The sequence below is a fragment of the Brassica rapa genome, chromosome A07, assembly GCF_000309985.2.
Source record: "Brassica rapa cultivar Chiifu-401-42 chromosome A07, CAAS_Brap_v3.01, whole genome shotgun sequence".
Classification (NCBI taxonomy): Eukaryota; Viridiplantae; Streptophyta; class Magnoliopsida; order Brassicales; family Brassicaceae; genus Brassica; species Brassica rapa.
In genome coordinates this window covers 16,259,219-16,273,471 of record NC_024801.2, presented here as the reverse complement: position 1 = coordinate 16,273,471, position 14,253 = coordinate 16,259,219, and the positions used below count along the sequence as shown (strand labels likewise).

Below are 14,253 nucleotides of genomic sequence, written 5' to 3'. Positions count from 1 at the left end.
TTCTAACCATATACATGTAACGAACTGAAAAAGTGTACAAATGTGAATATAAATTGAGTTCTACAGATTTTCTTTCTTTTTTATAAAGAGCTAATGAATACTTGTTGTTTATAAATATATATATATATATATATATATATATATATCTTTATCACCACTAAATGGATATTTTAAAAAATACATTATTCATTAAATGGCAAAAGGCTCTTATACCATTGTTTTCTATATATATAAAATAAATAAATAAAAAAATAAAAATAAATATTTTTTTTTTTGTTTTCGAATTGTACTTTTCAAATTCAAACTTTTATAAATTTCTTTTTTGAACTTTTTTTGAATTTTTTTTTCAAAATTTCTTTTCGAAAATCGAATATTATTTTTAAAACTTTTTAAATCTTTTTTAAAGTATTTATTTATATATTTATTAGAATCTTAAATTTCACGTTCCAAAAACTATATCCACCATTCAACTCTAAACCCAAATCTAGATTAGTTAATCATAAGGGTATAAATGACTTTTACCCTTCACTTTTAGTCAATGTAAAGTGGTTCGTATAAACATAAAAAAATGTTACTATGAATACTAGGGTCTTTGCCCGGGCTATGCCCGGGTAAATTTCTTCTTATAATTATTAATTAATTTTAGCTTGTTTATTTTTTATAAAAGCATGTATATATATTATTTCAAAATTGACTACCAAAAATATAAGTAATAATACGCAAATTAATTTATTATGTTGTCCAACGAATTTGAAATGAATAAACTCAGAGATTGATTGGTAATGGTGGTAAATGTTTTAGACATTCACTTTTTCTATAAATCTGTTTTTTTTTTAAACAATCATAATTTAGCTTTTAAAATTAAAGATACAGTATAATTTTTTTAAAAAATAATATATTAGTTTTCAAAATCAACTTTTCTAAAGATTTAATTCAGTGCTTTGAAAATAAATATATAACAAAACAATTAAAGCAAAAAAAAACAATTCACAGATTATTTTCTAAAGTAAAACCAAAAACAAAATCCACAGAACAACCTCTCACTCTTTGTTGTTTATTTATTATTAAAACTAGAGATTTTACCGCGCTACGCGCGGTTTGTTTGTTTATAGATTAATGTTTAAAAGATGTAAGTTTTAAATTTTCATACATATAAAAACTTATCTTATATATTGATTATAAATATATTATTCTTTGTGATTAACTATTTTCTATAATTTTTAACCGGTCAAAATTCAGTAATCACAATTTGCTTATTTCGAAGTTTACAATTTACAATTTACAATTATAACCTAGTAAAAATACATTGAGAATGTAAAAAAATAAATATCTTTTAAAACTTTTTTTGTTATCCAAAACATTGATAATTTTGAAATAGAGGGAGTATAACTTAAACATAGAAAAGTTTAAAATAGAGTACTTTTATTATGTGCTATATTATATCATTTATTTGTTTTAATATGATAGTTCAATTTTAAAATGTGTTTGGTATTTATTATTTTGTAAATAAGTGTTTATTATAATACTGTGAAACCTGTGGAAGATTTCATTATAAACGATTTCATGCTTAGATACTACATAAAGTACTTTGGATTGATTATGTGCATTACACATGCAGATATATTTGTCATTAGTATTGTGTATAAAATACACAACCTTGCAATATCGTATGTATGTTAGAGTATAAACATACTTCGATTATTATTTTAGACTCTTAAAGTTAAATATTAAGCAGTTTATGATGGAGGTAGTATAGCGAGAAGCCAAATGCATCAATTGGTAATGATCTAACCTAAATTGACCTTTACACAAATTTAATTGGTATAATATTATAAATAAAGATGGAAATCTAATAATATATACATAATAGACTGGAGGTAACAATTAAAGAAAATCTTCGCAATGTAATTTTTTAGATTTAATTTTTTTTTAATAGCCAAAACTTTCTTTTATAAATAGTAATTGCTATTTAATTATTTTTTCTTAATTTTTGTCCAAAGTCCTAATTTATTATTAATAAATTAGTTAAATAATTTGTTTTTCATGGCAAAATAAAAATTTGAGATTTAAACTATTGACTATAGCCACTTGATTTAAACTATTGACTGTAGCCACTGACCCTAGTTTATTATCTTTATTTTTATGGATTTGTTTAGTTTTCCAATAATTAGTTTATTTATTGTTCTCTTTAGATTTCTATTTAAATATTCAAATTTTGGTACATTCTAATCATTATTAACAGTTAGAGGACATTTAGCGTATAGCTAGCCAACCAATTAGTTGTATATGTATGTATAAGTTTAAGTAGATTTAGAAAATATAATTATAAAAATATGAGATTATATATTTTTTGTTTTGAGAATTTTTTTTACTATTTACAAATTGAAAAGGTAAAACTGTTTTATGGTCGAGTTCTTCATATGTATTTAGTACTGCTTTATTTCGGCTAATTGGAATCTTTTATTTTCTCATTTTTAATACTTGCAAGCCATTTATATAAATTATTTTGATATATATTTTATACATTTAAAATGTAAATAATGTAATATATGTAGCATTGACCATTTTGCATGAACAAAATCTTTCATAGAAATATGTTTTTGAAGGGTTTTTCTATCTTCGTAACCAAATCAACTATAAAATTTAAATTTTATCTGATGATACTTGTTTATTGAAAATCTTTTTCTGATTGTTGAATTTCACTAACCACCTAATGTTGTTGTGTTTAACATGAATATGTCATATAGCAGAAAAGAGGAAAATGTCAATATAAAATATTCACTAAAACAACTTATTTTATTTGAACGTAAAAGTAATTATTTAATGAATCGTGTATTCTTGAGTTTATGTGGCCTTATACATAAAATTTTGGAATTTCTGGAAAAATAAAAATTCAAATTTAGTTGTAAAATATGATGGTTAAAGTCTTAAAAAACTGATTTCTGATTTGAAAATCCATGTCCTTTTTTTCCAGATAACAAAAATAATCCACAACGCTGGCCAGCCACATGTTTTTGTATCCTCTGACATCACAGATGCAAATTTAATAAAAATTATTTACTAAATTTTATATACGATTTGGATGGCCATGAGAAACATAACTCAATTTTAATGCCATGGAACCTTCTCAGCAACAAAACCAAAACCTCAAATGACACTAAACGTGTTTTGAAAAAAAGATCTGCATCTCGAGAAAAGAAACAGGCCATTAATACCTAGTACTCCTTAACTTCCCCCACCACTTCGCTTTCACCTTTTCCACTGAGACACCAGTTTCTTCACTCCCAAGTTTGCTATAAGTATCATTTTGTTTCCCCCTTAGTCTTTCCTCCATAATTTTTTCCCATGTCTTAAACATCTGATTCAACACACAGACACACATTTATATATAGGGATATATGACTATTCTACGGCAAAATTAATGAAAATTAAATCAATCTGCACCTGCTGAAACATATTGATGTTCATGTCGACATGATATTCGTCGGTGTTGAATCTGAGATAACAAATGAGAACCTCTTTGAGTTCTTCCTGGTGGTTGATACCATTCTCTATGATCATCTCGATCACTGCATCTCTAAAATATTTTTGAGGAGCGCTCGACCATTTGGCTACTGCAAAGACTTCCGTTCTCCTCCATCTGCTGCTTCATCAAAAGTTCGAGCTCTCAGTTTAGCCTTCCTTAAGTCTTCAATAGCTCTTAACTTTGCATTTCTAGATGCTCTTTGTTAAAAACTCTAACCTTGATGTTTTTTTTCGTTCTGATCAAAGCAATTTTTTTTTTGTTTTCTTCTAGTCTTACCTTTCCATTCTAGGGCGAGGAGATCCATACTTGTTAATGACAGAGGCAATTTCAGCAGCAGAAAGCGTCCCGGCCAGGACGCTAACTCCAGGAGCAATCAAAAACGTGTCCTGCAAGCAAAAAATGATTCAAGCATTTTGACAGAAACTAATCTCGGTCACTAAGGGTTTTTAATGAAATCTTAACCGGTTTGTTGGGGGCAGGAGCAAGCTTCTTTCTATTCTTCTCGAGTGAGGCTAATCTCTGCCTCCTCCTCCTAAGGAAGTTAATCTTGCAACCAGATCTCAGAACTCTAGTGGTACTGTCAAATAAAAATCTACTAATGAGACAGAGACAGGTGGCGATCAACTAAGCACTAAACACAGAAGAAAACGTACCCAATGTTTCGACCAACAGAGATCTGACCACATATCTTCTCTACTGTAGCTTCTCCTCTGCGAAATTATGTGGTCTTTTTGGATTTTGTTCGAGAAGCTGTTGGTCACGTCTCTCACATCTCTACTTATCTTTATTCGCCTGAATCTTTGGCTTCTGATTTGGATCTTGATATCCATGTGGATCTGCTCGCCCTCAAATCCATTGTTCTAGCCTGAGAATCAAAATACGAAGACAACGTTAAACCAAACCTAAAATGAATTCAAGAAAGTATAAACATAAAATCACATTCAGTTTAGTTAACATATTCACTGGCATATATCTTGACTTTCTGTCGTGTAGCTTCTGAGTTCTCTTATCAAATCTCCAATCAAAAGTTCTGGCCTGATAATCAAAATAAAAAACGTTTAACCCCACTGAAATGGACATGGCTAATCACTCTCAAACTTGATAAAAAAACATAAATCTAAAAACTGCACCTTACAATCGGTGGGGAATGAGTAGGACAGTTGATTGTAAATGCCATGTCTACCATAACCGAACCGAACAGTTTTTAGATAAAACGGACAATCTTTCATACCTGTAGTATCTTTCATACCGGGATTTAATACTTATCCTCCTCCGCCGTTGAATTAAGAGAGAGATAGAGATGACGGTGGTCGGTGGGATAGATGGCTATGGTCCACTATCTTCAGGTCCGACGTCGCTGTGCTCGGCTACACCTCAACGATCTTAAGCCACCGTCGTCTTCCATGGCACACTTCACCTCCACATCTCTTGCCGCGTTGCTTACTCTCAACACAAATCAGAAAGTACTATCAACTATGAAGTAAAGGAAGAGAATGAGAAAAGAAAAGGAGAAACAAAATCTGGATCTAGGAATGTCGAGAGACGGAGAAGACGAAGAGAAAGGGGCCGGGATTCATTTTGGAAAAAGTTAGATTTGTCATTGCCTATCTGACGTGGCGGAGAGCTGTTTTCCTATTGGCTGATTTTATTGTCTGACGTGGACATCCTCTCTGATGCTCATATAACCCTTTTAATATAGTATAGATTAACAAAAAGTGATGAATAGTTAATATTTTTAAGTTTCAGCTAAAATCTTGGGAAATTGTCAAAAATACAATTTTCAAAGTACTACTTTTCATGTTTACACTAACCAATTTTACCCTCATATTTAATGAAAGATAAAAGACATTTATAACCTTTTGATTAACTTTGACAAAAAAAATATATGATTAACTAATCTAAACTTAAAACATCAACTCTGAACCCTAAATCATCAACTCTAAACCTTAAACCATGAAACATCAACTCTAAACTCTAAACCCCGAAACATCAACTCTAAACCCTAAATCCTAAACCTTCAAATTTAAACCCTAAAACATCAACTCTAAACCCTAAAAGTAAATCCTAAACTCAAAATCTAAACTTAAAACATCAACTTTAAACCCTAAATCATCAACTCTAAACCCTAAACCATGAAACATCAACTCTAAAACCTAAATCCCGAAACGTCAACTCTAAATCCTAAACTCTAAACCTTCAGATCTAAACCCTAAATCATCAACTCTAAACCCTAAATTTAAACCCTAAACCCTAAACCCCTAAACCTTCAAATCTAAACCCTAGGGTTTAGGATTTAGGGTTTTGAGTTTAAGGTTTAGAGTTGAAGGTTTAGGGTTTAGAGTTGATGTTTTAGGGTTTAGGGTTAATTTTTTAGGGTTTAGAGTTTACTTTTTAGGGTAAAGTGTTGATAGTTTAAGGTTTAGTGTTGATGGTTTAGGGTTTAGAGTTGAAGTTTAAGGTTTAGGGTCTAGAGTTGATGTTTCGGGGTATAGGGTTTCAAGTTGATGTTTCAGGATTTATGGTTCATATTTAAAGAAAAAAGGATTTAGGATTGATGGTTTTGGGTTTAGCGTTTGTATTTTCAAAAAAAAAAAAGTTTATGATTAACGGTTTAGGGTTTAGAGTTGAGTTTTGAGTAATTAACCCCTTCAGACAAAAATATTTATATTGGAATATTTAGATAATGGTTAATTTTTTTAAAAAATAGTTTTTGTTGAATTTAAGTGATTGAAAATTAGTTTAAAGTTCTCAAACACTTATTTGTGTTTAATCTAAATACTTATTTATCTGATTATGATTTTTTTCTCGATGCCACACACCAGATTTTATATTATATATTATAAATACATAGTTTTATTGTTAATTTGTATTTTAATAAATTTCAAATTAATCTTTTCGTGACTTCTTAAAAAATATTCTCAACAAAATATTTTGCATAAGATATTGTGAACTTTTCTTATATATTACTTTAAAAACTTCTGTAATACTCATTTATTTCTGAAGCTTTTTGAAATTAAATTTTCACAGTTTTCTTATTAGCTATAAAACAATACTCACAACACAGTTAATTTCAATCTATATTTTTATATGATCTACTATACTAAAATTAAAAATTGCTACCAAGCATGGACAATGGCCAAACAGCCGTAAGAACACCATTTTAAACAACAATTCTTCATGCAGCAACATTAGCTCCTCCAGCTAAGAAGCTTAACTGTTAAAACTTCCCCTTCTTCCGAACATATAACACTTTTGATGTGCTGAGCACCAAAATTTTTGTGGATCACTATCTTTCATAGAAGAAGTTTGAAGCATATCTCCACTGTTCTTGTAAAAGAATTTCCCGTCTTTCAGAAAAACCTCAGAAGCTTGCCTTTCCATATACACAAAGCATAATCATGTCAACAAAAAGAAATAGATACTAACCAGACCAAGGTACTTAATTAATGTTGAAGTTTCAACCGAGACACTTCTTCACAAGTTTTACTTCTTTCTCCTTGCCAATATCAAACCTGTAACATTTCAATCAAACACATCTAAGTTTATTTTTGATTGGCACAAACCTTTTGACATAAATGGGGGAAAAGGAGCCTGTGAGAAGTAATTACCAGTAGAAGGTCTCTACTCTGGAAGTGGAGCAACTTATAGTAAAAATGAAGGTTATGTCCATACCGATGTCAAAGGTCACAAACCTTTACCAACCTCATCTGCTCTTGTCCAAGCTCGAGATCCCACCTGGAATTCACGGTTTCATGTTTCTTGATATCAAAGAATGATATATAACTTATCTTTACCTCACCAAAGTCTAAGAGTTTCTGCCTGTGATTGAAACAAAGGGGATTTATCATACAACATAAGATCACGACAACACAATAACACCAGAAGTTTTGAGATCAAAACACTAACAGGTAACACCTTTGCTCGACGAGCACTGCACAGCCTGCGAGCTTTCACCTGGTACCAAATCTTTTGTAAAATTTATGTAACTTAAGAGCAGCTTCGTTTGGGGTTCCTCAGATCAAGAACTGAAATTTATCTAAAAATCTCAACAATGTGTAACTCAGAGCGAGATCATTCTCTCCGGTTGCATCCATTTGAAGGGAATGGATTTCTCAACAACCATTTTACCACAAAATCCTAAGATCGTGGGCTCTAGAGTCTTGTTGTTGAAACTGACAGATCTCTTAACCAGGAGTCTAGATCAGCCTCCATGTCATATTCAACATATCCCACAATACAATAGTGAGATTCTGACTTGAAGTGAAACATCAAGAATTTGTAATGTCTGACTCATACATGTTTGTATATATATACATAAACCCAAAAAAAACATGAAAATAAACTACAAACAGAGAAAGAAGCGCATTTCACACACAACGTCTGAACAATAGATTCAGCCAAAGAACAAAGATTGAAAAAAAAAAATCAGAACTTCTCAAATCTATAAAAACAGAGCAACTCACTGAGAAGATTTAGTCTTAGTCAAGATGAATAAGTACCTTGAATATACCACCAGAAATGTATTTACAACTGCATTTTCCCTTTTGTTGAGCAAGCTGCGAAAACAGAGAGAGAGAGAGAGTGATGAAAGATGGCAAAAAAGAGACTGGATAACACTATATATAATCAGAGAAAAGTTGAAAAACTTGAGTCAATGAAATAATTAATTTAGTTTTAGAGACCTCTATGTACGTAGCTCTGGTTTCCATGTGGGTAAATGGAATCTGTCAGACCCTTGTGGCTGCAGATGCATCTTTCCAATACAAATCTGGACAATTCTCTAAATAACATGCCACATCCATCACATAGCTGAAAGGAAAAAATATTTTGAATGGACAATGAAATCATTAGGGAAGTAGTAGAAGCTAAGTTGCTGGAATTAATAAAAAAAAAGAAGGAATCTGATGAAGTGCAGAGATGAATATATGAAAGGCATACGTGTTGGTTCATGCCAAACTCAAAATCAGCATCACCACACACAGCCAAATAAAATTAACATCACCATGCATCCGACACGAAACAAAATATGAACACTTTATGTTACAAATCACTCTTAGGGCCAACTTCTTTGAGGGATTAACCATACCTGCTGAGAAACGATTTCCGAAGACTGATCCAGAAGGAGTTTTCTCGACATTCTCGTACTTTGCTGAGATCGACTAAAGCAAGCCGCATTCAGTGGATCTTAATTTTTTTTTTTTTTTGATTAATCAGTGGATCTTAATTTCCGGCGGAGATTGATAGGGTTTTTTCATCGCTAGATATAGAGAGAGCAGAGAAAGAGGAGTCGAAGAGGATTCATGGGCGAAGTTAATGAAAAAAAATAGATAAACTGTTAAGAATGAGAAATCGGAAAGGTCATCAAAAAGAAAAACAATATCGTCTGTTGGTTAGACTGAAGAACGCTGACATGGCACAATACAATAGTGTGATTGGTCTGAATATTTTTGCATACGTGGACACTCTCCCTATTAAGCTTATTTAACTTTTAGTATAGTATAGATGATATTTGTGGCAATTTTCCAAATAAATATTTTGAATGGACAATGAAATCATTAGGGAAGTAGTAGAAGCTAAGTTGCTGGAATTAATAAAAAAAAAGAAGGAATCTGATGAAGTGCAGAGATGAATATATGAAAGGCATACGTGTTGGTTCATGCCAAACTCAAAATCAGCATCACCACACACAGCCAAATAAAATTAACATCACCATGCATCCGACACGAAACAAAATATGAACACTTTATGTTACAAATCACTCTTAGGGCCAACTTCTTTGAGGGATTAACCATACCTGCTGAGAAACGATTTCCGAAGACTGATCAAGAAGGAGTTTTCTCGACATTCTCGTACTTTGCTGAGATCGACTAAAGCAAGCCGCATTCAGTGGATCTTAATTTTTTTTTTTTTTGATTAATCAGTGGATCTTAATTTCCGGCGGAGATTGATAGGGTTTTTTCATCGCTAGATATAGAGAGGGCAGAGAAAGAGGAGTCGAAGAGGATTCATGGGCGAAGTTAATGAAAAAAAATAGATAAACTGTTAAGAATGAGAAATCGGAAAGGTCATCAAAAAGAAAAACAATATCGTCTGTTGGTTAGACTGAAGAACGCTGACATGGCACAATACAATAGTGTGATTGGTCTGAATATTTTTGCATACGTGGACACTCTCCCTATTAAGCTTATTTAACTTTTAGTATAGTTCTCGACATTCTCGTACTTTGCTGAGATCGACTAAAGCAAGCCGCATTCAGTGGATCTTAATTTTTTTTTTTTTTGATTAATCAGTGGATCTTAATTTCCGGCGGAGATTGATAGGGTTTTTTCATCGCTAGATATAGAGAGAGCAGAGAAAGAGGAGTCGAAGAGGATTCATGGGCGAAGTTAATGAAAAAAAAAATAGATAAACTGTTAAGAATGAGAAATCGGAAAGGTCATCAAAAAGAAAAACAATATCGTCTGTTGGTTAGACTGAAGAACGCTGACATGGCACAATACAATAGTGTGATTGGTCTGAATATTTTTGCATACGTGGACACTCTCCCTATTAAGCTTATTTAACTTTTAGTATAGTATAGATGATATTTGTGGCAATTTTCCAAATAAAATAGCAACCATTCCATATATATAAAACATTCACCTTTTTCATTAACATCACCCAAAATCAGAAAAACAGAATAAGCAATCCTTTCAGTACCTGCCCATTTTTAGTGAAATTCACTTAAGATCCTATTCAAAATAATACCTTCTTAGTGTTATGAATAGAAAAAAATCTTAAGCTAAACAAAAAATAAAAATTTGGCTTCGTAAGTAATGGCGTACCCTACCTGTGCCATGGGCCGAACCTAATTTTTTTTTCATATACTTTCTTTTACGTGTTGCAAAATAATTTCACATGATTTATCATAATTCAAAAATTCCGCAGAAACCATCTGATATTACAAAATGTTTTTATATTTAATTAAGGAGAAATACCAAATTTCTGTTTCTTGTTTAGTCTAATTTTGAATATGTTTTCAAAATTTTGTTTTAATTCGCGTTTCTTATCATTATTTTCAATTTTTCATATTATTATTTTCATAGATTTTTAATCGTGATATTACGGTTCTAAAATACCATGTCATTTCACATAGTGATGTATATATGGCTATAACACGCTATGTAATTTGTGTTTCAGTGGTAGAATTTATAACATGTTGAGTTGTTGACCCATCTTTTGTAACGGTTTTTTTCTACATTAACGTTTGATAAATGTCAAATGATGTCTTCATAAGAGCTCAGTAACCTCAGTTCACTTTCTTATCGGACGTACATGCTTTAATTGGACTGTGTTTGTGTATCATTTCTCATGACAAGTACCGTAGACGCGATATAAGCATTGGTTAATTACCTTTTAACGAATTCTTTAATGTGTCCCGTATCAAAACTCTCCCCGATGTTAAAAATCCACTTTTACAATGTGTATTGCAATCTCTTAGATACGTCCCCTTTGCCGGTTCTGCGTGGATACCGCGTCGGTGGCACCCCGGTGGAGTACAAGCGGTGTGTCCCCTCATTTTTTTTAATAATTAATGGTAGAAAAATTCCACAAATACCACGTTTAAAATATTATTTTTTCATATTTACACTAATCATTTTTGAGAATTTGTACTCTCTACACACAAAATCTACCCTATTTGCACTCCATACCTTATTTTCCCTCAATTTTTTCCCTTCATCATTACCATTTTTTTCCCCATTGTACAGTATCGCACTTTTTTTAGTATATTGAACTAATTTGCTCATCATTTTTACTCTTAATTTTAATAAAGAGTAAAATACATTTATATCCTTATGGTTAACTAATATAAACTTAGGGTTTAAAGTTGAGGTGTGGTGTAAAGTTTTTAGAATGTAAAATTCAGGATTCTAATAAATATATAAATAAATACTTTAAAATAGAAGGCTGGAAGAGTTTCAATTTGGGTGCTAGAGTTAGCTGGGAAAGCATATGTAAGCCAAAGAAGGAGGGGGGATTGGGAATTAGAAGGCTCGAAGAGTTTCAATTTGTTTTCCAACTCAAGCGGGTCTGGAATTTTTTTTCGGAATCTGGTTCGTTATGGGTTGCATGGCTTAAAGAAAATGTCTTCACAGGTCAGACCTTTTGGACTGCTTCAACTTCTACTTCTTTCTCATCTACGGTCAACCAAATGTTAAAGCTCAAGCCAGAGCTACATAAGATGATGAGATGTAATGTAGGTGATGAGAGGTCTGTCAGTTTCTGGTTTGATTGGTGGACTGACCTTGGTCCATTAATCTCTGTGTTTGGCAATCGGGGTACGAGAGATCTGCGGATCCCTCTTGACGCCTCTGTCTGTGTAGCTGCGCCCAATGGCCTTTGGACCCTGCCTCCGGCTAGGTCTGATGAAGCGGAAACCTTGCAGGTGGTTCTCTCTACAATGCAACCACCGTCCCCTGTGCGCGGCCAGGATTCTTTCCTTTGGCGGAGTGGTGCTTGCTCTTTTCTTCCCAAGTTTTCTTCAAAGGCTACATGGAATATTATAAGAGAGCCCTCCCCTCTGGTTTCTTGGAATAAAATGGTCTGGTTCAAAGAGGAGATTCCCCGGTACTCCTTTGTTTCTTGGATGGCTCTCCTGTCTAGACTCCCCACAAGAGATAGGCTCATCTCATGGGGTCTGCTGGTTCCTCCTGTGTGCCCCCTCTGTTCGTTGGATTCAGAAACTCATGATCATCTGTTTTTTACCTGCACCTTCTCAACTGCAATTTGGTCTCACTTTGCTGGTTGGATGTTTCCCACTCCTCCACTTGCTTTTGCTTCTGTGGCTGATATTATGAATCTCCCCCGCATCACTTCACGCTCGGGTGCTGGGACAGTTTTAAAGCTTTTGCTGCAGGCCATCGTTTACAGCATCTGGAGAGAAAGGAACCATCGTATCTTCCGGGATTCTTCCTCTACCGTAGCTGCAATCGCCAAGGTGGTTGATCGTTCAATGAGGGATCGCCTCCTTTCTCTACCTCCACCTCCGCCTGATGGGACTGTCTCGCTGCTGCAGCTCTACTTTTCCATCCCCCGTCTCTTCCCGCCTTAGTTTCATTTAGCTTCTTCTGTTTGTTTTGTATTGCTCTGTTTCCTTTCTTTTCGTTTCTCTCCCTTGTAATAAGTTGTTCAACAACAACATTGTATCCTTCTTCAGAAAATGGTAAGCTTAACATTTTACCAAAAAAAAAAAAATACTTTAAAATATATAAAAATTAAAAATAGTTTCAAACATAATTTTTGATTTTCAAAAAGAAATTTTGAAAAAAAATCAATTTTTAATAGAAAATCGAATTTAAAAAAGTATAATTCAGAAACTTACAAAAATTATTATTTTTTAATAATTATTTATTTTTATTTTTTTTTAATTATTTACTATATATAGAAAACAATGGTACAAGAATTTTTTACCATTTAATGAAAAAACATTTTTGAAAATGTTTCTTTAATAGTGGTAAAAATGAATAATGGTACTATAAAAGTGGTAAACATGAAATTTTTTCCGATATATATATATATATATGTATAATTATATGTAATAAGTTAGATATATAATAAATTATATCGAAGAAAACACCCCAAAAATATTTTATATTTATTTACTTTTTTCTCATTACAAAATTTCTGTAATATTATTTTGTAAATACTAAGTAAAAAGAAATTTTACGTTTTTAAATTTTGTTTTTGAGTTTATAAGATCGGGGAGTGGCTCTTGCCCCTCTTAATCTAAGCATATGGGGAAAAGTGTCTTCACTGGGTCGACCAAGTGGTCAACTTCCTCGTCTGAGAAATTGAATTGTCCGTCGCCTAACTTTTCTGAAAGTGAAATGTTTTTCGATTTGACATACCAAATCTGCAATGAATTTTAAACGTTATGAGAATGTGATTTTTAGTTCTTAAAACTAGAATGAGAGAATTCTAACTTTACCTTGAAACACTGTAAAGTGACTAGAATCATAAAATTTAGAACTTAAAGATTTCAATATTATAAAAATGTTTATCAAATAATAAGTTCGTGACTTTAATTTTCTTAAGAAAGTTATGTTTGAATAACAGTATTTGTCAAGAAAATTATGTTTGAATAACAGTATGTCATTTTAGTATAAATTACTTCAAACTCCCTAAATACAATCTTGAGAAGAAAAATATAAATTTTATTTTAGTATAGTGAATATAAAATTATTAAAAGGGATAATTTCACTTTTATCACAAGTTTTGACACTAATTTTCAAATTTAATTTTAAAAGATAATTATTTTCATAAATACTTTAAATTTGTGATAAAAATATTAAATTAACTTTCCTAAATAATTTATAAATGTTTATAGAAGTTTATAAACATATTCTCATCCAATAAATTTCCAAATCCCTAAATAATAATCATTAATTTCTAAATTCAAATGTTACATGTTTTTTGATTAAGTGTATTTTTGAAAAGTGATCACCAAATGTATTTTAAACAATTTTTCCAATTGAAACCAATGTCTAGTTATTTAAAATCAAGGAAAATTTTCATGTTTACCATTTTTTTGGTAACATTATTCATTTTACCACCAATAAATAGACATTTTCAAAAATAAATTCTTCATTAAGTGATAAAAAACTCTTATACACTTATTATATATAATAAATAATTATTTAAATTTTTAAAAAATATGTTTTCTAATTATACTTTTTTAAATTCGAACT

At 31.5% G+C, this 14,253-nt stretch overlaps 2 long non-coding RNA genes across 10 annotated transcripts; both read right to left on the bottom strand.

Moving 5' to 3' along the window:
* Positions 1 to 614: 614 nt before the first annotated feature.
* Positions 615 to 5,536, bottom strand: LOC103829777. 9 transcript variants are annotated; one of them, XR_004449529.1, is made up of 7 exons: positions 4,657 to 5,524; positions 4,466 to 4,561; positions 4,180 to 4,391; positions 3,989 to 4,103; positions 3,803 to 3,912; positions 3,445 to 3,643; positions 615 to 3,358 (listed from the first exon to the last, which is right to left on the bottom strand). It is a non-coding gene; the product is annotated as an uncharacterized LOC103829777 (long non-coding RNA). The 9 variants fall into 9 exon arrangements; XR_004449534.1 differs by having other exon boundaries at positions 4,758 to 5,524; XR_004449528.1 differs by having other exon boundaries at positions 4,490 to 4,561; positions 4,657 to 5,518.
* A 599-nt stretch (positions 5,537 to 6,135) lies between these two features.
* Positions 6,136 to 14,187, bottom strand: LOC103829775. Its single transcript, XR_004449050.1, has 2 exons — positions 7,135 to 14,187; positions 6,136 to 7,038 (listed from the first exon to the last, which is right to left on the bottom strand). It is a non-coding gene; the product is annotated as an uncharacterized LOC103829775 (long non-coding RNA).
* Positions 14,188 to 14,253: the final 66 nt, after the last annotated feature.